The sequence below is a fragment of the Ahaetulla prasina genome, chromosome 6, assembly GCF_028640845.1.
Source record: "Ahaetulla prasina isolate Xishuangbanna chromosome 6, ASM2864084v1, whole genome shotgun sequence".
Classification (NCBI taxonomy): domain Eukaryota; kingdom Metazoa; phylum Chordata; class Lepidosauria; order Squamata; family Colubridae; genus Ahaetulla; species Ahaetulla prasina.
The window spans coordinates 84,168,402-84,193,462 of NC_080544.1; the positions used below are offsets into that span (position 1 = coordinate 84,168,402).

General features: G+C 37.9%; 1 protein-coding gene across 1 annotated transcript in view; it reads left to right on the forward strand.

The window, feature by feature from the left end:
• P2RY1 (purinergic receptor P2Y1) overlaps positions 1–20,210 on the forward strand; it is a 115,970-nt gene extending 95,760 nt beyond the window's left edge. The window contains exons 4-5 of the transcript XR_009155861.1: positions 5,759–5,922; positions 19,613–20,210. The gene's annotated coding sequence lies outside the window, so the exon portion shown is untranslated. The remainder of the gene's footprint in view (positions 1–5,758; positions 5,923–19,612) is intronic.
• The last annotated feature ends 4,851 nt before the right edge of the window (positions 20,211–25,061 follow it).

The window sequence follows — 25,061 nt, forward strand, 5'->3', positions numbered from 1 at the left end:
CTCTAAGCCCTAAGAAGAAAGCAATGGCGGAAATGTAGCCAAGAAAATTGCAAGGACTTGTCCTTGCAGTCATCAGGACTCAACACTGGTTCAAAAGCATACACACCCAGCCGAAATATCCTCCCACAAAACTATTGATTGCCAGCAAACCATAATAGTTCGAAGTCCTACCAGTCCAAAGATCTACTGAAAATAAATCCTGTTATTTTCCAATAACCTATCAAATGTTGTCACTATGACAAGAACTTGGAGGCAATATACTTTCCCAATTATTGTTCTGAAGCACTGACTTTCAAAGATATATTTTTTGCAAGAAGTCAAAAGAATCATCAAACTACCCATACAATTAATAACCCCCATAACCAGGAAACATAAATTACCCATAACAATAAGGAAGCTTCAGACCAAAAAAAACCCCCTCTTTGGTGCAAAAACAAAATTGGCTACATAGCTAACTTCAAAAGTCGCTACAAAACCGTATGCTAACAGATAAAGGCAGAATGCATCAGTTATCACAGCAAACAAGATGAAAACCTAATACGCACTAAATCAACCTGGGCCTTCTACAATTTCATAAACAACAAATTTAAAGACTCAAGATCCATCCCAACACTAAAAGGACCAAACGGGAAAGACTATAATGATGAAACTGTTAAGGCCAACCTCTTCAACATATTCTTCAGTTCAGTCTTTGTAAACAGCAATGGCTCATGCCCCTCATTTCCCAATCGTACCACAACTACTCACATCGATCTACTATATGTTGATTTCACAGATGATGCCATTGAAAAGGCACTACAGAACCTAAAACTATTTCTATTGATTGGCCCTGATGTATTATGTGCTTACTTCCTAAAGAAGCTCTCAACCACCATAGCAGAACCACTTAGCATAATCTACGAAATATCTTTCAGAACCAGCTCCTTACCTAATTTATGGTCACTAGCTACGGTCATCCCTATCTTCAAAAAGGGTGACCCCAGCCTAGTTGGTAATTACAGACCAATCTCATTATGTTGTGTCACCTGGAAAGTCATGGAATCAATCATAAACCAATCCCTTACTCTCTACTTAGAGACTAACAACCTACTCTCTAACAAGCAATTTGACTTTAGAAAAAAATTGTTCTGCAATCTGCAACTATTACACTGCAAAAACATATGGACTTCAAAACTTGACCAGGGTAAATCAATAGATGCAATTTATAAAGCCTTCGATTCAATGGTACACGACAAGCTACTTCTAAAACTAAAATCTTATGGCATTTCCAGATTCCTGTATAAGTGGATAGCTACATTCTTATCAAACAGGCAGCAAGTAGTCAAAATAGAGAATGCCTTATCTAACCCTGCACCTGTTAACAGCGGTGTCCCCCAAGGCAGTGCTTTAGGACCCACACTCTTTAGACTTTATACAAATGACCTTTGCAATCATATTATAAGCAACTGTGTTCTCTTTGCCGATGATGGAAAACTATTCAACACCACTGACAATGCTGCTACGCTACAAAAAGACCTTGACTATGTGTCAGAATGGTCAAACAATTGGCAACTCCAAATCTCAATCAACAAATGCTCTGTTTTACACATTAGCAAAAAAAATCAGAACACAAAATACAGGCTGGACGGATACAACCTAACAGATGACCCTCACTCTGTCAAAGACCTTGGAGTACTCATCTCAAATGATTTAAGTGCCAGAGCTCACTGTAACAGCATTGCTAAAAAAGCATTAAGAGTTGTTAACTCTGAGTTTATATATCTGTTTAGAATAGAATAGAATTTTTTATTGGCCAAGTGTGATTGGACACACAAGGAATTTGTCTTGGTGCATATGCTCTCAGTGTACATAAAAGAAAAGATACGTTCATCAAGGTACAACATTTACAAAACAAATGATGGTCAATATATCAATATAAATCATGAGGATTGCCAGCAACAAAGTTACAGTCATACAGTCATAAGTGGAAAGAGATTGGGGATGGGAACGATGAGAAGATTAATAGTAGTGCAGATTTAGTAAATAGTTCGACAGTGTTGAGGGAATTATTTGTTTAGCAGAGTGATGGCCTTCAGGAAAAAACTGTTCTTGTGTCTAGTTGTTCTGGTGTGCAGTGCTCTATAGCATCGTTTTGAAGGTAGGAGTTGAAACAGTTTATGTCCTGGATGTGAGGGATCTGTAAATATTTTCACGGCCCTCTTCTTGATTCGTGCATTATACCTGGTCCTCAATGGAAGGCAGGTTGGTAGCAATTATTTTTTCTGCAGTTCTAATTATCCTCTGAAGTCTGTGTCTTTCTTGTTGGGTTGCAGAACCGAACCAGACAGTTATAGAGGTGCAAATGACAGACTCAATAATTCCTCTGTAGAACTGAATCAGCAGCTTCTTGGGCAGTTTGAGCTTACTGAGTTGGCGCAGAAAGAACATTCTTTGTTGTCCTTTTTTGATGATGTTTTTGATGTTAGCTGTCCATTTTAGATCTTGCGATATGATAGAACCTAGAAATTTAAAGGTTTCTACTGTTTCTACTGTCGTTACTTGTCCCAGCTTCTGCCAACCTAGCAGTTTCGAAAGCACATAAAAATGCAAGTAGAAAAAATAGGGACCACTTCTGGTGGGAAGGTAATAGTGTTCCTTTGGCATTGAGTCATGCTGGCCACATGACCACAGAGACGTCTTCGGACAGCCCTGGCTCTTCGGCTTTGAAACGGAGATGAGCACCGCCCCCTAGATTCGGCAACGACTAGCACATATGTGCGAGGGGAACCTTTACCTTTACCTTTACCTTACTGTTGATACTGTGTTGTCTAGTATTGTGAGAGGTGGAAGTATGGAAGGGTTTCTCCTAAAGTCTACCACCATTTCTACAGTTTTGAGTAGAAATGGTGGTAGAAATGGTTTTACTGTTTCCTAAAGATATATGAAATATGGAATTTAACTTTTTCTATAGTGCTATAGTGGGTTGATATTTTGTTGAGTTCAGTTCTCTCAATTTTTCCTTTCTAATCTTCTACAGTCCCTCCCCGCATAGGCTTTTGTTGGTAGAAGACAATCTGTTTTAGGAGAAGAAATATTCTGTGATTTTTTTTTATTTCTGTTGCATCAAATTCAGAACATTCTGCCCCAATCTGAACCTGTTCATACTGTGTTCTCCTTGAGCTATTGCTGTCTGTTGATTGTTTTTTATTTTTCGGAGATAAATCAAAGCACTGCTTCTTCTGTTCAACAAGAACATTCCAGTTTACTGAATTATTTTTAAATGTAGTATATATCAGAAAGAGGAAATGAGCAAGCATATTTTTACTTCTTTCTTTTTCTCATTGCATCATTAGTGCATTAGCCTGTGTGCCTATATACAAAACATGGCGACAAGATTTAGTGCCATATAAATGCTATTAAATATTATTGTACCTCTATCTTGTCTATATACAACATCTTGAAATGGTATTAATGAAATTACTATTAATTCAAATTATAGAAGAATTGCAAGTTAGAAAAAAACATAACAGTGTAATGTGCTGTCAAATGCTACATAGTAGAATGTCTATGGCCGTGATGGCGAACCTATGGCACATCTGCGGGAGGTGGCATACAGCACCCTCTTTGTGGGCACACAAGCCTTCGCCCCAGTTCAGCTCCACCGTGCATGTGCCTCCCGCCAGCCAGCTGGTCTTTGGGTCTCTGCCGTGCATGCACAAGGGGTGGGGCATGTGCAGGGGGGCCATGCACATGCGCAGGACACAGCATGTGCAGGACACAGCTGCGCATGCATGCTTGAGAGCAGGGCGTATGCACAGGGGCCAAATTTGGGGTATTTGGGACATGCGCGCTTGTGCTTTGGGTACTTGGTCTGGAAAAGGTGGTCTATGGTATCATTGCTGAGAAGGGAGGAATTGAAGTGGTTGCACAAAAATGCTTTTAAAAGTAAAAAAAAAAAGTTGACCACGCCCACCCAGTCACATTACCCCCCCCACCAAGCCATGCCCACAGAACCTGTAGTAACAAAATTTACATTTCACCCGTGTGTAAAGGTAAAGGTAAAGGTTCCCCTCGCACATACATGCTAGTCGTTGCTGACTCTAGGGGGCGGTGCTCATCTCCTTTTCAAAGCCGAAGAGCCAGCGCTGTCCGAAGACGTCTCCGTGGTCATGTGGCCAGCATGACTCAACACCAAAGGCGCATGGAACACTGTTACCTTCCCACCAAAGGTGGTCCCTATTTTTTCTACTTGCATTTTTATGTTCACCCGTGTGAAGTACCCACAATTTCTGAAGTCAAGCTGTCCCACTGGTTAATTGTTTTCACTGTTAGGAAGTTTCTCCTTAATTCCAGGTTGCTTCTCTCCTTGATTAGGAATACCTAGATGCCTACTTGCACATTCTTTTTCCATTTGTCCCTTAGAATTTTCTTCTGATCCCAACAGTTCTGAAAGCCAGCAAGGTATGGAAGGATGTCATACATAAGTATGATAATGGCAAAGAGAATGAAATGATGAGATACTCAGGTTACTCGCACTTCACCAAAAACAACACTGAAAATGAACTAAATCACCTCACATAACAGCTGGAATGTAGGAACATATAAAAGAAAGGGCTTCATCTTGGAGCTAATGTTTTGCCAAGTAAATTTAGATATACAAAGAAATGCAGAGTAGACTACAAGCAGATGGTAGCATCTTCATGGTACATATGATATTTGATATGATAGCATCATGCAATGTATTTTCCCCATCTCTCGTTTTTCAATGCCATCATCAAAAATGAAGATTAAAAGACCATGGTGTAGGAAATAAGAAATTCAATGTTCTAATGAACAGATTTTTGTCATATCTGCGATCATCTCAATGTTTTCTAGGGAAATCCAACACATTTGGAGTACATCAAGGCTGGAAAAGCAGTACTAAATTTCAGCAGAATGTAGAAAGAGATAAATATAGAACCATAAATTTGAAAGAAGTCATTTAGGCCATTAAATACAAATTCCCAGACAGTGCAGAAGGGAGAATTAGAGCATCACAATGGATAGCTGTCCAGACTCTATTTAAAGACATCCAATAAAAATCAGATATAATTATTTAAACTTACCTTGTTCACAATGTGTGTATGACAGAAATTCTTATAAGCAGCAGAAGCAACGGGGACTTTGGAGAAAGTGAGTATGTAATATTGATATCTTTGATATTTAGGGAGTCGAAAGCTGAGTGTATTCAAACACTGATCCAGGATGCAAGAAAGCAGATTTTTATAAACTCAGAAGAATGGTAATTAAGTTACCGCTGTAGAAGAAATTAGTGGGAAATGAAGTCTAGAGTTGTGACAGTGACAGTGTCCAGGTTCTCCACCTCTTAGTACTAGTACTAGTATTTAGACTTATATACCCCTTCATAATACTTTACAATCCTTTCTAAGTGGTTTACAAAGTCTATTGCCCCCAACAAAAAAAATCATTTTACCGACCTCGAAAGGGTGGAAGCTTAGTCATCCAGTGGGCAGAGTTAGTTTGCAACACTGCATTCTAACCACAGCACCACCATGACTCTTCGTATTTTGCTAAAGACTTTTCCTCAGTGGGAAACTGTTCAAATTAACCTAAGGAGAACAATCAATGAAAGGAAGCCATACCTAACAACTAAGAAGGGATAGTGTTGGGAGTTGGGGATGAGAGTTTGTTAAATGGGATTGCTAGAAAGCTGTACTACAAATCAAACAAAATGTACAGTTACCAAGGCCTTGTTGCTTAACTGTTTTAACTGTAACAGGAACAGCGCAAACTGGTAGTAAAACCAGCTCCGCCCACCCAACTGGATGTCATCATAGATGATCTATTCATGCACAGAAGTGCATGCTCAGTGCATGCACAGAAGATCAGCACGCGCATGAGCGAAGCAAGCAAGCGTGATCCCGTTGCGAACTGCTAGTAAAGGTAAGTAGAACCCACCCCTGAACAGGAAGCTCTCCTCCAAACAAAAATACCATAGAGTATATATCACAGATTATAAGTAGCAAACTTATAAACACTGCCATATACTGGTCGAACACTGTTGTAGCTATTGCATATAATACATTCCAACAAAACAGGAGTATTCAAAGAAAAGGAAAAATCAAGTGAATTTCATATTGCATCCTGTCATTGCCTTCTGCAAATCATTTTGGAATAACATAAAACCAGAGTACCATTCAAATAGGAACTTACATGAAAAGGGTGTGGGGAGGAATGCTATGTTCATTGGAAAGGTTAGATAGAATAGAATAGAATAGAATTTTATTGGCCAAGTGTGATTGGACACACAAGGAATTTGTCTTGGTGCATATGCTCTCAGTGTACATAAAAGAAAAGATACGTTCATCAAGGTACAACATTTACAACACAATTGATGGTCAATATATCAATATAAATCATAAGGATTGCCAGCAACAAGTTATAGTCATACAGTCATAAGTGGAAAGAGATTGGTGATGGGAACTATGAAATGATTAATAGTAGTGCAGATTCAGTAAATAGTCTGACAGTGTTGAGGGAATTATTTGTTTAGCAGAGTGATGGCCTTCGGGAAAAACTGTTCTTGTGTCTAGTTGTTCTGGTGTGCAGTGCTCTATAGCGTCGTTTTGAGGGTAGGAGTTGAAACAGTTTATGTCCAGGATGCGAGGGATCTGCAAATATTTTCACGGCCCTCTTCTTTATTCGTGCAGTATACAGGTCCTCAATGGAAGGCAGGTTGGTAGCAATTGTTTTTTCTGCAGTTCTAATTATCCTCTGAAGTCTGTGTTTTTCTTGTTGGGTTGCAGAATCGAACCAGACAGTTATAGAGGTGCAAATGACAGATGACTGAATTGTCAAAATGTGACAATGCAGGATCCAATCTGGGTCAGTCCCCGGGACCAGAAGTTTAGCCTTTTGAGCTTTTGGACTCATGTTGGAGCTCATCATCAGAACTTTTCTCTGATCAGAATGCAGTTTAAGGTGTGCTGAGCTGGAACTTCTAAAATATTCTGTTGAGCTAAGAAATAAAAACGAAATCATACTGTATAGCATTTTAATATATCATTTTAAAAGATAATGCAGATCAGCAAGGTCTAAATTTATAATACATGTTATAATATAATTGTCGCTGTCTTCTTCAGGGAAGAAACGTGGCATATGTTTTGGAAAGCACAGGAGTTCTTTTCATCAGAGATTTTTCTCTGATTAAAAACTTACAACAGCAACAAAAGTGCTTCTTTCTGGTCTTCGTCTCTCAAATTCCCCTAATAACTTCTGCTTTTTCTCCTGATTCACATGCTCAGTGAGTGCATTTTTTGGGCAACTGGCTTCCTTATATAAATATATAAATATATATCCTCTGAAGGTGCCTCAACTGGACCAGTGGCAACCAATACAGGTAATCCTCATTCAGCGACCACTTGTTCAGCAACCATTTGAAGACACAACAGGGCTGAATGAAGAAACTTATAACTGGTCATTGTAGTTGTGGCCATTGCAACAATCCTGCAGTCATGTGGCATTTGGCATGTTGTGTGCCATAACAACATCACAGTATCCTGCAATCGTGTGATCACCATTTACAATCTTCATTGCCGGCTTCCAACAAACAAAGTAAATGGGGAATTTGGCAGGTTACAAATGGTGATGGGGTATTGCTACACCTAACCACCATATGGGATTCACCTAATTACAGCTGGAACTTCCAGAACTGGCACTATCAATTGAGTCGATCACAGGGCATTGTACTGTATGACTGTATTGCTTAGTGAAAGAGTTCCTATTGATAGATTACCATGAGCACTACTTGTATTCCATTTATATGTCAGCAGTACTCAGGGACAATAGAATAGAATTCTTTATTGGCCAAGCGTGACTGGACACACAAGGAATTTGTTTTTGGTGTATATGCTGTCAGTGTACATAAGGACAATAAAATACATTCATCAAGAATAAAAAAAAGAACACTTAGTGATAGTCAAGGTTACTAATAATCTATCAAATCGTACTAGGATACAAATAAAAATATAAATTGAAAGATACAAGCAACATGATTATAGTAATAAATGGGAAGAGATAGATACTAGTAAGGAAGAGAAGAATAATAGTAATACAGTCCTTTGTAAATCAGAATAGAATAGAATTTTATTGGCCAAGTGTGATTGGACACACAAGGAATTTGTTTTAGTACATATGCTCTCAGTGTACATAAAAGAAAAGATACCTTCATTGAGGTACAATACTTACAATACTTAATGATAGTCATAGGTTACAAATTTAACACTTAATGATACAATACTTAATGATAGTCATAGGGTACAAATAAGCAATCAGGAAACAATATCAGTATAAATCGTAAAGATACAAGCAACAAAGTTACAGTAATAAGTGGAAGAAGATGAGTAATGGGAACAACGAGAAGATTAATAGTAGTGCAGATTTAGTAAATAGTTTGACAGTGTTGGGGGAATTATTTGTTTAGCAGAGTGATGGCATTTGGTAAAAAACTGTCCTTGTGCCTAGTTGTTCTGGTGTTCAGTGCCCTATAGCATCATTTTGAGGGTAGAAGTTGAAACAATTTATGTCCAGGATGAGGGGTTTGTAGATATTTTCACAGCCCTCTTTTTGACTCGTGCAGTATACAGATCCTTAATGGAAGGCAGGTTGGAAGCAATTGTTTTTTCTGTCATTTTCTTTTCCAATTTTTTTCCAATTTTTTTTTCCAAATTGTTTTTTGAAGTCAGCAGCAGCAGCATTCAGTTAGCAGTGCTTCCCCTTCCTTGGCTCTTTCTCCATCTTTTCTTCTCCCATCTGCCTCTTCCTTCTTCTCACTTCAATTCCCTGCCAAACTTATTTTTGTTCTTCCTGTTGAATCACTCATTCTGTTTTTGCTTTAAACTGAAGAAAATACCACCTCACACATTTCTAAAGGATGGGTTATTTTCTTTACTTCGATAACACCCAGAGGTGGTCAGGTCACCCCATGCCATGATGCTGAGCATAATAAGCAGCATTCATCAATGTATGTGAACGTCAACGTATGTGATTTATAAACTTAAAAATTAGGTTTGAAGACTACAGTGCAGAATAGAATAGAATAGAATAGAATAGAATAGAATAGAATAGAATAGAATAGAATAAAATAGAATAGAATACTTTATTTTCACTTTGAATGTACACTAATTGGCATACATTAAAATGAAATTTCATTGCATACAGCTCTCAAAGGGTCACCACCGCCAATGTACACTACATAAACATGACAAAATAAATAAATAAATAAAAAATTATGTATATACCCACATATATTATATGACACAAATAAACAACACAGTCTAGTTCAGATACATATGTGTACTTGGTGAGAAAAACAAACCTTGTGAGTTTACAGACTCTAGTAGTCCTGCTAGAAATATTCCTAGAAAGACATCTCCTCCCAGAAGGGAGCAACACAAACAGACCGTGAAGTGGATGTGTGGGGTCTCTAACAATGCTTTGAGCTCTAAGCACATAGCACTTATAGGCAGTATACTGAATAACAGGAAGCAAGCTTCCTATAATTTTCTCAGCTGTCCTTACTATTCTCTGTATGGACTTTCTATCTAAGGCACTGCTGCCTCAGAAACAGTTTTATTACATGGGGTTTATGATCATTACAATCAAAGGCCTTCCTGCAATGAAACACCCATTGGTTTATTTTTAGTATTCTTTGGCTTTCTCAATTATCCAGCATGCACTAGAAATAATATATTTTTGGCAATCTTTTTTTCACATCCATTCTTAATGACTTCTTTAGTTCACTTCACCATTCCTCTGGTTCTCTGCCAGTGAGGTTCAAAACTTCCAAGCAATTCCCAATGTTCTCCCTGAATCCCTGTTACAAGGACTTTCAAACTTTACAGAACCTTGGTGGTCCACTGAGTCATGTGCCAATTTCTTTCTGAAATTGAAGCATTCCATATAATCGTATGAATATGTCTAAGGGTGAGATCCAATCTGAATAAGGGTTAGTGAAGCAAGTTTATAAGTGAAAAGACCCGCAAACTGGTATACAAGAAGCAGGCAGAAAATAAAGAGCGAATACCAAGTACAGGCAGTCCTACGTACAACAGTTCATTTAGTGACCTTTCAGTGACAACTGAAAAAAGTGACTTATGAGTCTTTTTCAGTTGTTGCAGCACCACCATGGTCACATGATCAAAATTTAGACACTTGGCAACTAACTCATATTTATGACAGTTGCTGTTTCCCAAACTCATGTGATCACTTAACACCTGTCTTACTTCGCAATAGAAATTTTGGACTCAATCAAAACTCCTTGTAAGTCTTTTACTCTATTTATACCCTACTACTCCTTTGGGGCCAGTAGGTCTTGAGGTGCTTAAGAGCTAGCGTCACTAGACATCAAAGGTGGTATTCAGCAAGTTCTGACCAGTTCTGGAGAACCGGTAGCAGAAATTTTGAGTAGTTTGAGTAGTTTGGAGAACCGGTAAATACCACCTATGGCTGGCTCCACCCCCATCTATTCTCTGCCTCCTGAGTCCCTGCTGATCAAGAGGAAATGGGGATTTTGCAGTAACCTTCCCATGGAGTGGGGAGGGAATGGAGATTTTACAGTATCCTTCCCCTGCCACACCCACCAAGCCACACCACACCCACCAAGCCATGCCCACAGAATCAGTAGAAATAAATTTGTAACTTCATTTCTGCATATTTGTTAGATGATCTTTGTAACAGTAACAGAGTTGGAAGGTACTTTCGAGGTCATCTAGTCCAACCCCCTAATCACGCAGGAGACCTGTATTAGGGATTCGAACCGCCGAACTGCTGGCTTTTCTGATCAATAAGCTCAGTGTCTTAGCCACTGAGCCACCTAGTCAGGCTTTGAAATGACATCTTCCTTTATATATATTGTTCTGTAGACTTTGGCACCAACAGCATATCATTTCCTTCCCTTAAAGTTTCCTACAACTGATTGAACTGTACAGCTGAAGTAAATCATGCTGTATGATACTTAGGAATTTTTCTTTAAAAAATCCATTTTGTATGGTTAGTTAAGCCTCAGTAGGACTACAAGCTATCATCCTATCATTGATTTGATCCCATTCCCTTTCATCTCTTATTTTGGGCATGAATAAATCTCCATTCTCTTCATTGGAAATTCAGGATATCCTTTTATCAGTGTTGCTGAACCATCTGACCATTTTTTCATTGAACAGTCAGGGAACGTTTGGATAAAAGGCAGGTTTATGATCTCAACACCTGTCCCAGTGAAAGGACCAGATGGAACAAAAAGCTTCCCTCCCCCTCCCTAACTAAAATTTCCCACTGCTTAACTAGGGGCAGGTACACAGAGAACCCAAAAGTCAAGCAATGAATTTAGAAACAAGAATAAAATCCCTTTATAAGCAGTTCCATGGCTAGGGTCATTTCCTCTAGATTTTATGCTCTTCTTTTATCAGATCCATTGGGGAATTATTCATACATTTAACATCAACAAATGCCAAAAGATTGTAAAGCAAATGCCAATAAAACTGCAAAGCAAAGTAGCCTATAGAGTATTTGAATGGATTTCTTTTTTGCTTTCCCACCAGAGTACTTTTCTAAAACTTTTAACATTTGCATAACTGAACAAACATCTGGGAAATATTTGTCTCTTATCTAAACAAAGATAACATCTCATTAGCCCTCAGAGGAGATACAAAAAGCTACAGATACCATGGTGGGAATTTGGAACAGCAATGTTGCAACTAAGTAAAAGACAAAGTATTTCTTTTAAAGGCTGATATAAGTGCTTATGCCATAGTTGGCCTCATTAAAATCAGATGAATTTTGTTCTAATTAAATATATATGCTTGCCCAAAATAAAAATGTTGCATTTTGCTCATTGCTAAACTGAGGAAATGGTGGTTAGGAGAAGGTAGGAATAATGATCAAGATAATCATTTGTTTACTAGTAACCAATATAGTGAACCTCTGGTCACGACCATTCGTTCCATAACTTTGGTCGCAACTCGATTCTGTGGTGACCCGAACCTAATTTTGGAAATTTGGCACTTACAAAAAAAAAATGACATGGAAGGGGAAATGGGCCGTGAAAAAAAAATGTGAATTTTTTTGGTCAGAATCCAATTTGGTCCTGGTCAGAAGCATTCGAACAAGAGGTTCTACTATATTATGGATTATAAAAACCACTTAAACTAAGATTGAAACCAGAATCAGTCTTGCTTCACTTTGCCTCATTGTCCCATCACATGATTTATAAGATTTTCTATTGTCATTTCATATACTGAAATAAATTTAGTTTTTTTCTCTTAAGCTGGCAATATTCTGCTGTAGCTTCAAAATAGTAGGATCCATAATACTTACTACCTATTATCATAATAGTAAGATCAGGTGACATTTTCTGGGTGTGAACAGAGGACTTCCATTTTGAAAACACCTCACTTGGTCTGACCTAAAATTACAATTGTCTATAAATTAAAAAATAAGCTTCAGCATGTGAGGCTTCTAAATTAGTTATTTATTTTCTAATCTAGATCAGTTCTCTATAACATTATTAATAACTGCTGCAGAGGGAAAACATAAACGGACAATCATGAAATCCACTAACTTACAAGGGATAATAAAAGACTATAGCTTAGATCAGGGGTGTCAAACTCGATTTCATTGAGAGCTGCAACAGGGTTGTATTTAACCTTGGGGAGCCAGGATAGGTGTGGCCAGGGTGGGCATGGCCAGCTCAACATCACTCGTGTCGGGGGCGCCTTTGGTGCAACCGTCTGCCAGTGAAAATGGAGCCTGGGAGGGGTGAACTCTGTTTCTGGCTGTGACAGTCTGCTACAACCCTCTGCCAGCAAAAATGGAAGGGCCGCATGTGGCCTCCCAAGCTCCATTTTTGCTGGCAGAGGCACCATGGGCCAGTCCTTTGCTGTTTGGCCTTGAGTTTGACACCCCTGGCTTAGATAGAACAAGTCTACATCTGACCTTTTCCCTATTCATACACTGAATAAATAAGCAATACAATTTTTCAGTTCACTATTACCTAACACTTATGTCTCCTGGAAAATATACTATCATCCTTCACCAAATATTTAGCAAGGTTCTTACCTTTTCTTTTTAATACTGTGATTGTAACTTCAAGGCCAGCTGGCCATTAAATTGTCAGTCAGTTCAGTGCTGGAGAGGCAAACTTCAGATTTCTCTTGAAAGCCAGTAAGCTACATACATACAGAAGTGTTTTAGCTGCAAACATCTTTTGCTCCTTTTTTTTTTAAAAGTGGCATGGTGGTCTACTGGTGAAGACTCTTGCCTCCCACTCAGAAGGTTGAGACTTCAATCCTAGGTAGTGGCAGATGTTCTCTCCTAGAACGCAAGGAAGAAAAAAATTGCTGCACCTTCACATGGCATCAGGAAGGGCATCCGGCCATTAAACGCTCAGTTCTATCCAGTTGCCTCAACTCTACCCAAAAATAAGGGATTCCAAGGTCATAAAAAGGGAGTTATCTTTTATTTCTCTTTTTTCCCCCCAGAAAATATTTGGTTGAGTTGATTGGCTTAGTGGAGATCCCCTTCCTTTTTCACTGTCACATAAGCACCGTTCCCAAACTTAGTGAAAGAGGATTACCATCCTAGAAATAAGGATATCAAACTTGAATCAAGGATATACTATTGGCGCACACTGCTGTGAGAAACTTAGCATATGCTTAATTATAATTAATATAAGGCCATTCAAAATGATACAGTGCTGAAGCCCAATGACAATTGATTCTTTATGGACCTCTGGGGTCTTTTGTGACATAACTGAAGAAGACAGAACCTGGATATAATTTGTTCTTCTCTTTTATTAAGCTTTTCATAAATTTTCATGTGAGTAGATGGCCCAGATTGTTTTTTTCCATTAGTGACAAGTACACAGTAGTGATTGTTTGGTTTGTTTGTAGGTTATACCAAAGTTAATCAGTTCAGAGAATTGGGTATTGTTTTTCTTGTCTTATTTCACAGTGCTTTGGATAGACTTGTGTCAAAACAAACTCTGCATGATGTTCCTAAGTGTCTAAGGGTTTTCTCATATCAGCTGTAAGTAGCTTTCAAAACTGGGTGTGTTACCAATGATTCAGGCATATTAGCAAGGAATTCTGGAGGACACCAGGTTTGGGAAGGCTATTACAAAGTCTAAAAAGTTTACAGACGGTAATTAGATTGTGAAATTCCATTTCCAGCTGTTCAAAAAATTATCTGTTTCAGGTTATTCATTTCTATTTGCAAATAATGCTTTCTCTACACAGCACCCAGAAGAGAGAGATCAGATTTAAATCAGCCAGTCAATAATATTTCCAAAAGAAGGGAAGTCCACCACCCATCATACCCACAACATTATGATTGTTTGAAATATTGGGGATTCTGAATCCATGCATCATGGTACCTGAGTCTGTTAGTCTTACTCATATTAGTAGAGCCAAAATATTAACTGGAAAATATACCATTCTTATAAACCTCTTCTTAGTTTGTCTTATTTATATATCTGTGTAATATGTAAAGGTAGCATTGCCATAATAATCCAAAGGAATAAAATCGGTATGCTGACAGTGTCATGTAAGTAGTCCTCAAATTATGACTAGTTGCTTAATGGTATTCAAATTTACGACCGACTCAGAAAAAAGTACTTGGGAACCACACTCAAGAGTTCTGACTGCTGCTCCCCCCCAAGTCACGTGACTGCATTTTTGTTGCTTAGCAACTGGCCTGCATTTACATCTGCTTGCAGCATCTCTTGGTCACATAATCTTGATTTATGACTTTTTTTTTTTGGCCAGAAACTGGTGTTTATTTCTGGCAGAAAAAAAAAAAGACTTCATAGGAAACAATGGGGTTCATTTTACAACTGCTGGATTCAATTAATGACTACCACAAAAAAGATTGTAAAATCAACCGTGGTCACATGATGGTCTGCTTAATGGACCATCACAATGTATGACTGTAGTCATGAACTCAATTAAGATATATACAATGCCTGTTGTATTAACATACAATCTAAACTTTACTTCAGAAACTGCTCAAAATTTTCAGTCAATTGCACATGTAGCAAAACAGCTATGGAGCTCACTGCTACATAATAAGAATATAGCCACTGACATATATGACTTTGAAAGGAAATTAAGATAGATTTAGAGAAGACAAGCGTTTAATAGCATTTAGCACTATAGTGATAAGTTCCTAACAAGATTATAATCAGTATGTCTAAATACAAGTTGTTCAAAGTAATAACTAAAAAGGTGGTTGCACTTTAGGACCAATCCTTTTGATATGGAACAAAATATCCCCTAAAGCATGGCTGTCAAATTCACAGCCCACAGGCCAGATAAATTATGCGCTGGCCATACCCGGTTTAGCGAGGGGGGGGAGTCACAATACGTCATGTGATAACACTGTGATAACATGAGTTAGATACCCCTGCCCTAAAGCACCTAATACTCTGACCCCAAGCTGAGACGTTTCAATGGAAAAATTCAGCATCTGTTTCCCCAGTAGGTCAACCCCACAGCAAGGGTGAAATCCTACCGGTTCAGGCAAACCGGTAGTAAAAAAATGCTACCGGTTCGGGCAAACCAGTATTTCCAACGATCAGCTGGGCGACGATCAGCTGTGACACGTGATTTATATTAACAAGACTCATTGGATTTCCTGCTTTCTAGCTAATCTAAATCGCGTGGCACAGTGGATTCCCCCCCCTCACTGTTCTACTTACATTTGCAGACTCAAAAGTCTTTAAAATGTTCCATTTTTAGCCTCAAAATGGAAGGCATGCTTGGTAGCAGACTCACAGAACTGGTAGCAGACTTCAGAAGATTTCAACGCTGCCCCATGAGTGTCAAACTCGCCATGTCATGTTGCCATTACATGTCATTTCACAACCTTTTTCCCATTTGCCGAACTGGGGTGGGTGTGACCTGTGCATGATGCATCCGGCCTGTGGCCCACCAGTTTGACACCTCTGGACTACCCCATTTCATCTAATTTGTATACATAGGCAAAAAACTAAGTGTTTCTTTATCATTTTCCCATGGACTGTTAGGATGACGGGTTTTGCTTATAGCAGAATAATTTCTGAACCGTTGGCTAGACCGAAGACATCATAGATGGATTAATCTAATGGGATTAATTTTTAATCCCATTATTTTCCTATTTTCCAAAGCACCCAACAGCAACAGATGGAAACTAATCAAACATTGATCCAACCTACCGTTCTATGATTATTGCCCTTATATGAATAATCAGTCTATCCAAAGAGGATGATTTTCCTGGTTCATCTCCTAGTCCATAAAACTGAGGATATGTGCTCAGGAGGAAAAGAAATAATAACAACAAGAATCTGCTATGAATATCCAAGCAGGAAACCCAGGTAATCTCTCTCCAATTATTTCTCTCCTTATTTAAGGAGGTAATAAAATAACTAGCTTAGCTAGCCTGACAGTTCATTTGAAATCCTGACTGTGCTTCATTTGAAATCCTTTATGATTGGCTTGCTTTCCCTTGTTTCCTCCACATTCCCCCTCTTTTCCAATATTGTATATCTAAAGGTTTTTAGATATAAAGATATATAGATGGATGGATGGATAGATAGATAGATAGATGGATGGATGGATGGATGGATGGATGGATGGATGGATGGATAGATAGATAGGGGCTTTAGAAGGGCATTTCTCCTTAAAATTTTGTCCGTATGTAAAACTGCTCATTTATACAACTATATCTTGTCTCCAAGATTGGCAAAAGGTTTGCTGAATTCTGCATTTTTGAGCTTCATGGCTCAGACTCCCTTCCCTAGTAACATCTGCCTACCTGATAAGATCTAGTAAAGCAGGCTTTTCTACGTGTCTGGTTGAATAGAGATTGAATACCAGATGCCTTAACTGCCTTTAAGAAGCCTATGATGTTATCATGTTTGATGGAGTCTGTTTCTGAAATCAGATGATAGAATTCTGTTATAGTTTCAAAGGTCAATCCTTTTAACATTGAAATTACTATGAGACCTGAAATTACTGAGACCATTGAAATTACTATGAGACCTTATGACACCTGAAATAAAGATTCGGAATTTATTATTTATTAAAGATTGCCAACTTCAGGCCACTTTCAGTCTTTGCTTCTCTCTTTTGCAATATTATCAAAAATATCCACCCATCATATGATTGGCTCCTTCCCTTCTGACCATTAGAAAATCGCTTAAAATCTGGCAGGCTACTGTATTATGAACATTCCTTGAATATGACTTCTATTCATAATTGATAATCTCGTCTTTAATTTGTTTTGAATCTGTTTGTTTTAATCATAATTGCATACTAGAAAATGATACGCTACTTAGATTAGAATGGCTTGTAAACCCTGTAAAGCCATTTTGGTGTAATGGTTAAGATACCAAGTAGAAAATACTAGACCAGCGTTGGCGAACCTATGGCATGCGTGCCGGAAGCGGTATGCGAAACCGTCCTGAGACAAATGCACACCTCATTCCTGTGGTCAAATGTGCGGCGGTCAGCTGGCCATCGTGCATGCGCGGATTGCACATGCGCGAGGTGGCATATGTGCCGAAGGTTCGCCATCACACATGCAGATGGACCGCCGTACTTCTGGGGTCGCCAACACCGCATGCGCGATGGCCAGCTGGCCGACGCGCGTTTGACCACAGGAACGCGATGGGAGCCAGCGAGAGCGCGCATTTTTCTCGGGACGGTTTTGCGTACCACTTCCGGCATGTGGACGGCACGCGAGAACGTGAAAGGTTCGCCAGCGCTGTACTAGACCATAAATTCTAATCTTGCCTTATGTACAAAGTCAGCTGAATGACCTTAGGCCAGTCTCTCTCTGTCAGCCCTGGGAAGTAGGCAATGGCAAACCACTTCCCAAAGAAACTTCAAGGAAACTGCAGGGACCACTCCAGCCAATCCCCAAGAGTCAACACTGAATTGAAGGCACCAAAAACCCCCTCCCAAAAGACTAAAACCAAAACCCAAGCCTGTAAATGAAATAAATAAACAAACAAACAAACTATGGTAACAAACTGTCTAGCCTGACCATGGAAACCTATGCTAATTACCTTTTGTTGGAGAACTCTTGGAAGGAAGAATATTAGCAGAGTTGTTTTAAATTATCTTCACCCTCCTGGTTTGTAACACCCTTATACTTAACTTGTTGGGGACCTATAAACACCTGGTTGGCCTTTCTAGAGAGATTAGATATAAATGCTGGATTAGATGGTTGTGAGTTCTTCTTACATTCTGAAACTAAGGGGGCTTTTCCATTTCATGTGTTTAAACCCGGCTTAGATTGTAAAAAGATTTTTAATAATAGTCTGGAAAATTATTTTGACAAGACATATGTGAAAGAATATAGGAACATTTGTTTTAACATTAGAACAAATTTGCAGTGCCTTAGTATGTGTCTGAAGTATTTTTCCCGTTACCTCTGTGTCCATTTACCACAATTAATACTTAGCCATAAGGGTACCTCTGGCATATAGGCTAGACAGAGAAGTAAAAAAACAAACAAACCTTAATAAAATCCCCAAAGAAGGTGATAGAAATTGCTGCCAAGTATGTATATTTTCATGCCTGTTTATTCAGCAACTTGACTTCAGGAACTCTTTATAGGTATTTATTCAAAATAAGGAACTATTTAAAAAAAAAATCCACTCATTTAAATTGTGTACAAAGAGTCAGAGAATAATGCACTGAAAATCTTATATAGATTGTCTTTCGGTATAAGCTCTGTAAGAAAAGTATAATGTTAGATAAAAATAAATACTCATATTCAAAGATACCCTTAGCCATGGAAGTTAGTATGTGAACTTGGGGCAGTCATGTCTTTGCATCCAGCCTAATTTATTGGTCTGTAGAGTAAATTGGAGGAAAGAATTTATATATATGCTCCTATGAGCATCTGTACAACTAATAACAAAATAAAAGAAGTAATCTATTTTGTCTAAACTATTGCTTTCCAACTATATTGCGACTACAATACTCAGAACTCCCAGAATTCTGGGAATAATTGTCCCAATGCAGATGACAAGCAACTGGTCAGAGATCATCTACTGCAGGCTGGTTGTCTGAATTATCTACAACTCTGCTATCTGTGTTTTACACAGAGCCCGGAATCAGCCTTTCATCTTTTTGCTGGGATTAAAAATTGGAGACTGGTCTCCTTTTGAAGTTCTTTAAAAAGCTTCACTTTATTGTTTCTATCATGTAGTAAGAACAAGCATAGCTTTACCTTCAGTCAGTGGAATTATAGCTTTGGTGCTGATGGTATTATGAAATTGTTCTGAAGTCTTTTTTCAGAATCTAATCTTATGGATTCTATAATGCTCTATAAATTAGATAAATAAATAAAAGTTGTTCATTTCCATGAACTGGTGTCAATCTGCCATACCTAGAATTCCATTGTATATGGGAAAGCCACATGCAGAAACGATGTGCTTTCAGCCTCCGTTCATTGAAGTTCTCCCATATTATTAATCATAACTTGTGTAGTGGCTTAAATGTGGAGTAGTTACAGAAGGAAAGGTGGGAGGAGAAGCTAAAGTTTAGCAGATGATTGTAAATGCAGCCATAAACCTTTATTTCTTTTGTGTCAGGTATCCTGACCTCCGTATGAACCACAATGCAGACAAGTCTAAGCAGCAAACTACAGTGTCATGCCTAGGTGTACCTTATATCAAAACTGTGCCATCGATGATACATTTTTAGCTGATGATGAAGGCGGGGGTTGAAGTGAAAGCAAAGAAGGAATGGCATTTGGGTGAATAATACAATCTACACCTCAGCTGATCCAGACAGCAATTCACCTGTATCTATAAAATGCAACATGTTTAAAGTTCATCCTTTCTACAGTAGTGCACACCCAAACCATGGATTCCACCTGGCAGATTGGTGCAGTTTTAATGTTGATTCACAAAAGCCTGAAACCCCTATTAACACCAGGCTATTTAGTATTATGCTTTTGATTATCATTGTTGCCACTTTCTGCATGCTGGACTTGTAGGAGATAAGAGAATATTATAAAAGAGATTTGCTAGATGATGCTAACTTCCCAGTACTGGTATGTTCATTATAAATTGTTGGTTTACATAGATACTTGCTTCCCTAAGCTTTTTTTTAAAAGGTTGTGTTGAAATAAACATGATTCTTATCTAAAATACTGTTTTTTGGTGAGAACACACAGTAACAGTCACTAAATTGCATTGAACTGATAAGCACCTTCATAGATGATGAAGGAAACAAATAAACAAACAAACAAACAAACCACACCTTCATAAGTTATGATTCTTCCAAATATTCATATCAGCTAGCTATTTATGTGCAGGCAGGTACAAATTTGTTTTTTTTTAAAAAAAATATTTAGACTTTGTTCATCAAATAAAAATAGATTAATTTTAAAAATGTAGAGGAAATGTTTGGCGCAGCGCTAATTCCTTTCACTTACAAAATTCAAGGAAAGGCGGGCTCACTTTTATTTTCACCAAAAAGAAGAGGTACAGTTAATCCCACTGATGAATTGACACAATTGACTTGCAGAGTTTTACTACTGAAGCTAAAAGCTAAGTCCAAAATACTGTTGTTTGCAAAAGGAATGTTTAGATAGTGTTAGATGGTATTATAACTTTAAAGGACATAAAAGAAAAGACATCAGAGAAGTCCTCAGCATTATCTCCCTGCATTCTCAAGTCTTGAACGGTTCAATCTCATCTCTTCAGGACAAACTACAGAAGGTATGATAAATCATATCTTCGCAAAAAGTAGCTTAAAGGGCAATTTTTATTTTAAAGAAAACACAGATTATGGAGGACTATGACTCAGAGGAAGTTTCTGGTCTGAATTGAGGAACTGAAAGAACCATGAAAGAAACTTGTAGTAGAGAAAAAGAAAGGGAAGGGGGAGGATCAGAATCTTAGACCAGAACAAGCTCTCATCCCAGATTCTTTTTGTGTTTAAAATAACAGGAAACAAATCTTAAGAGTTTTATAGGTTCCAGAAGAATCATTGATGAAAATATTTTATGTAGTTTTTCACTCAGATAACTATTCATCCAAGCGTAATTTCACGTTACACCAAGATTTAACTAGATCGCTAACCAAAATATCACAACGAATGTGCTAAAATATGAAACTGGTTTCCATTTCCTTCCTCTCCCAGTTTCTCATCCACTTTTATTTTTTCAAACTAATTGTAATAACTATTTATTGATAAGTATTAGAAATAATTCAAAAGTGTTTTAGATCTCAGATTAAAATATCACATCTCCACCATTCATTAAGGCATGTCCATATATATTTGGACTTCTGTGCAAACTACTTTTAAGGAATCTTTAAAGTATTTGTTTGGGATTTTTTTTTGTTTTATTTGTTTGTTTGTAAAAACAAACAAACAAATAAAAAAAAATCCCAAACAAATGGGCTTCAAATGAGTGTTGACTCTTGGTAACTGCCTGGACAAGTCCCTACAGGATTTGTAGCAAGGTTTTTTAGAAGCAATTTGCCATTGCCTCCTTCCTAGGCCTGAGAGAGAATGAATGGTCCAAGGTCATTCAGCTGGCTAAAGTGGCACTAGATATCTCAGACTCCAGGTTCTTATCTTGATACCTTAATCACTATATTAACTGCTTTTTGAATCTTAAAAAAAGCTTCCTCCTTTCTTCCTTAGGCTTGTGCAGAAATTTTGGAGGGAAAAAAACCTGAGGGACTGTTTTAATGAATGACATGGAGGTGTTGTTACTGCAAAAAGTCTAAAGCACTTCTGAATAATTTTGGAATGATGCCAATGATGCCCATCAATTGTTTAGGACAAAGTTTTAATGATGCTGCAATCATCATTAAATGAATGGGGTTTGATATATGCAGATAGTTTCCTTTTCAATGTCACAACCCAGGAACAATTGAATTTACTAGACTATAGAAAAAACAGCCCTATAGACACTTTAACAGATTTATTGTGCCATATGGTCTTGTGGACTTTGTCAATTGTATTTGTACTTTACGACAGAATTTTTACAGGAGTAAGATGTAGATATACAAGCTTATCAATCATTCATAAATAGAGGAAACAAATAAGTCTCACACATGTAAATAATTGTAAGAACCCCCATAGGAACCATATCATTGGCTTTTATCTCACTGTTTTTAATCAACTAGATAAGCTTGTTAACTGGCTTACTGATAAGCAGGGGAATTAAAATAAGGTTGATGTTATTAGCTTCAGCTAGACTGTGAGCCAGCAGTCAAAGCAAGCACAAGAAGTTGCAAATTGAACTAAAAGCTGTCTCTACTCCTGAACTGTTCCTTAATTAATCAGCAAAAAAGGGAACCAATTATAATTATCTCTTTGTGCAAGTATGAATTTTGTCCTACATATGTAGAGAATTGCATACATATAATAGGAAATTATATTTCTGACTATTATGTATGCAATCCTGTGACTTCTGGATGGGCTGGGACTATAGCATCCATAATTCTCAGCCAGAAAAAAATGTTCTATATAAAAAATTTATCAGGGTACATTGTAATCCTGTTTATAATCTAGCTTCCATAACTTGTGTGAAGCAATACAGCAATCTTTCTGTAAAAGTTATAATACTGTCTAGTTTCAGAAGAGATGTACTAAATTCCATCCCAAAGATGGATCAGCTCCAAGAGTCTTGATCCCCACAGAGACCAAGTACATATCACTGGAAACATCATGATGCTGCAAAAATGAGCCAGTCACAGTGTGGGGCTTAGCAAAGGAAACAGAATGAAAATACAGTATAAGACTCTGAGAGATAAGAATGGCGAATTACATTGATGTGATTGGATTTCTCATGAAAAAATTGAGGTGACCAAAGTAATTACAGTTGCAGCCAATTTAGCATTGCAATAACTGAGCCTGATTTGTCTGGATGATGATTTATCCATGTTACTTATAAATAAACAACAAATATTACCTAAGAAGAGAGAAAAAGAGACCTTATTATTATTATTATTTTTACTGGATAAACCTCAATAGCTAGGTTCCCTGGCTGGTTCTCCACAAACCATCCCTTCCCAACCCATACTAAAATTTAATTCTGGGTTCCAATTTTTGAGGTCACATTGTCGATTTGAAATTTAGAAAGCATTTTATGGATGCTTTTATAAAATAGCTACCCTAATGGCCAATCACAAAACATCCAGTCATCAGAAAGTAAAAAATGCATTATTTGCATTTATTTGTCTGACCTCCAGACCTTTCGCCGGGAACTGAAAACTTATTTATTTATCCAAGCGGGACTGGCCTGATTTTTAAATACTAAATTTTTTAAATTCTTAAATCTTAAATTTTAATTGTATTTTATTGGGTATTTTATATGGTCAATTGGACGGTTTTAATTTCAGCCTTTTTGGAATAAGTTTTTTAATTGTTATTTTAGTTTGTATATAAATTGTTTTAATGCAGGCTGTACACCGCCCTGAGTCCTTCGGGAGAAGGGCGGTATAAAAGTTTAATTAATTAATTAAATAAATAAATAAATTATGTCACTTCTAAGGTCTTTGTACCTAAAGGTAAAGGTAAAGGTTCCCCTCGCACATATGTGCTAGTCGTTCCTGACTCTAGGGAGCGGTGCTCATCCCTGTTTCAAAGCCGAAGAGCTAGCACTGTCTGAAGACTCAACACCAAAGGAGCACGGAACGCTGTTACCTTCCCACCAAAGGTGGTCCTTATATTTTCTACTTGCATTTTTTACGTGCTTTCGAACTGCTAGGTTGGCAGAAGCTGGGACAAGTAACGAGAACTCACCCAGTTACGCGGCACTAGGGATTTTGTACTTTGTACCTACTCAGAGCCTAATTACCTAGGAAGGTTTATTGTATATCACAACAAGTTTACAACAAAATACACATCAGGAATTCTACTGAGCTCAGTGAAGAATTAAGAATTAAGAATGAATAATAATGTTTATGCTTTTCCAAAACTTTTCCTCCTTTTTTAAAATTAACCCTCTAGAAACTGGTGTCAAGATTTTAAAATAATTTACAAATTCTGTGACAACAATTTAGAGACTTTAATTATCAACTGCAAACCTTACTATTCGCCTCGTGAATTTTCCTCATTTCTTCTAATTGCTGTTTATGTCCCACCACAAGCCTGTGTAAACAAGGCATTACGAACTCTAGCTGACCAAATCATGGAGGCTGAAGCCAAACACCCTGATTCACTGGCCATTGTTTTGGGAGATCTAAACAAGGCAAACTTAAGGAAAGAGCTACCAAAATACTTTCAGCATGTCAATTGTCCCACCAGAGGCAAGAATACTCTAGACCATTGCTACACAACACTAAAAGATGCTTATCGGTCTTTACCACGTGCAGCTGTAGGACACTCTGATCATTGCATGATTCACCTTGTACCTGCTTACAGGCAAAGACTTAAAGCCACAAAACCAATAATTAAATCAGTGAAGACCTGGACGGAGGAATCAAAATTAAAGCTACAGGCATGTTTTGACTGCACTGATTGGAATATTTTTAAAGATACCTCTGCAGACCTGGATGAACTCACAGATACTGTAACATCATATATCAGCTTCTATGAAGACCTATGTGTACCTACAAGGAACTTGTACAGTAACAACAAACCCTGGTTTATACCTAAACTTAAGCAACTATGACATTCCAAAGAGGAAGCCTACAGAAAAGGTGATAAAATGCTGTACAATCAGGCCAGAAATGCACTAACAAAAAGAAGCTACTCTGAAAAGCTAAAGAATCAGTTTTCAGCAAATGAACCAGCAAACATGTGGAAAACTCTTAAAAATATCACCGGCTATGGCAAACCTCCTTCCCAGGCTGAAGGTAATCAACAACTGGCAGATGACCTGAATGAGTTTTACTGCAGGTTTGAAAGGAAACTACAGCCACCTATCTCCACAACCCCCATCTCAGACACACCAACAACAGCCAAGCCTCCTACAACTGACCCCATTTCATTGGGTTCACAACCCCTAGTGATCACAGAAAAGGAAGTGCAGGACCTATTTCACAGACAAAAGCCAGGAAAAGCTCCAGGCCCAGA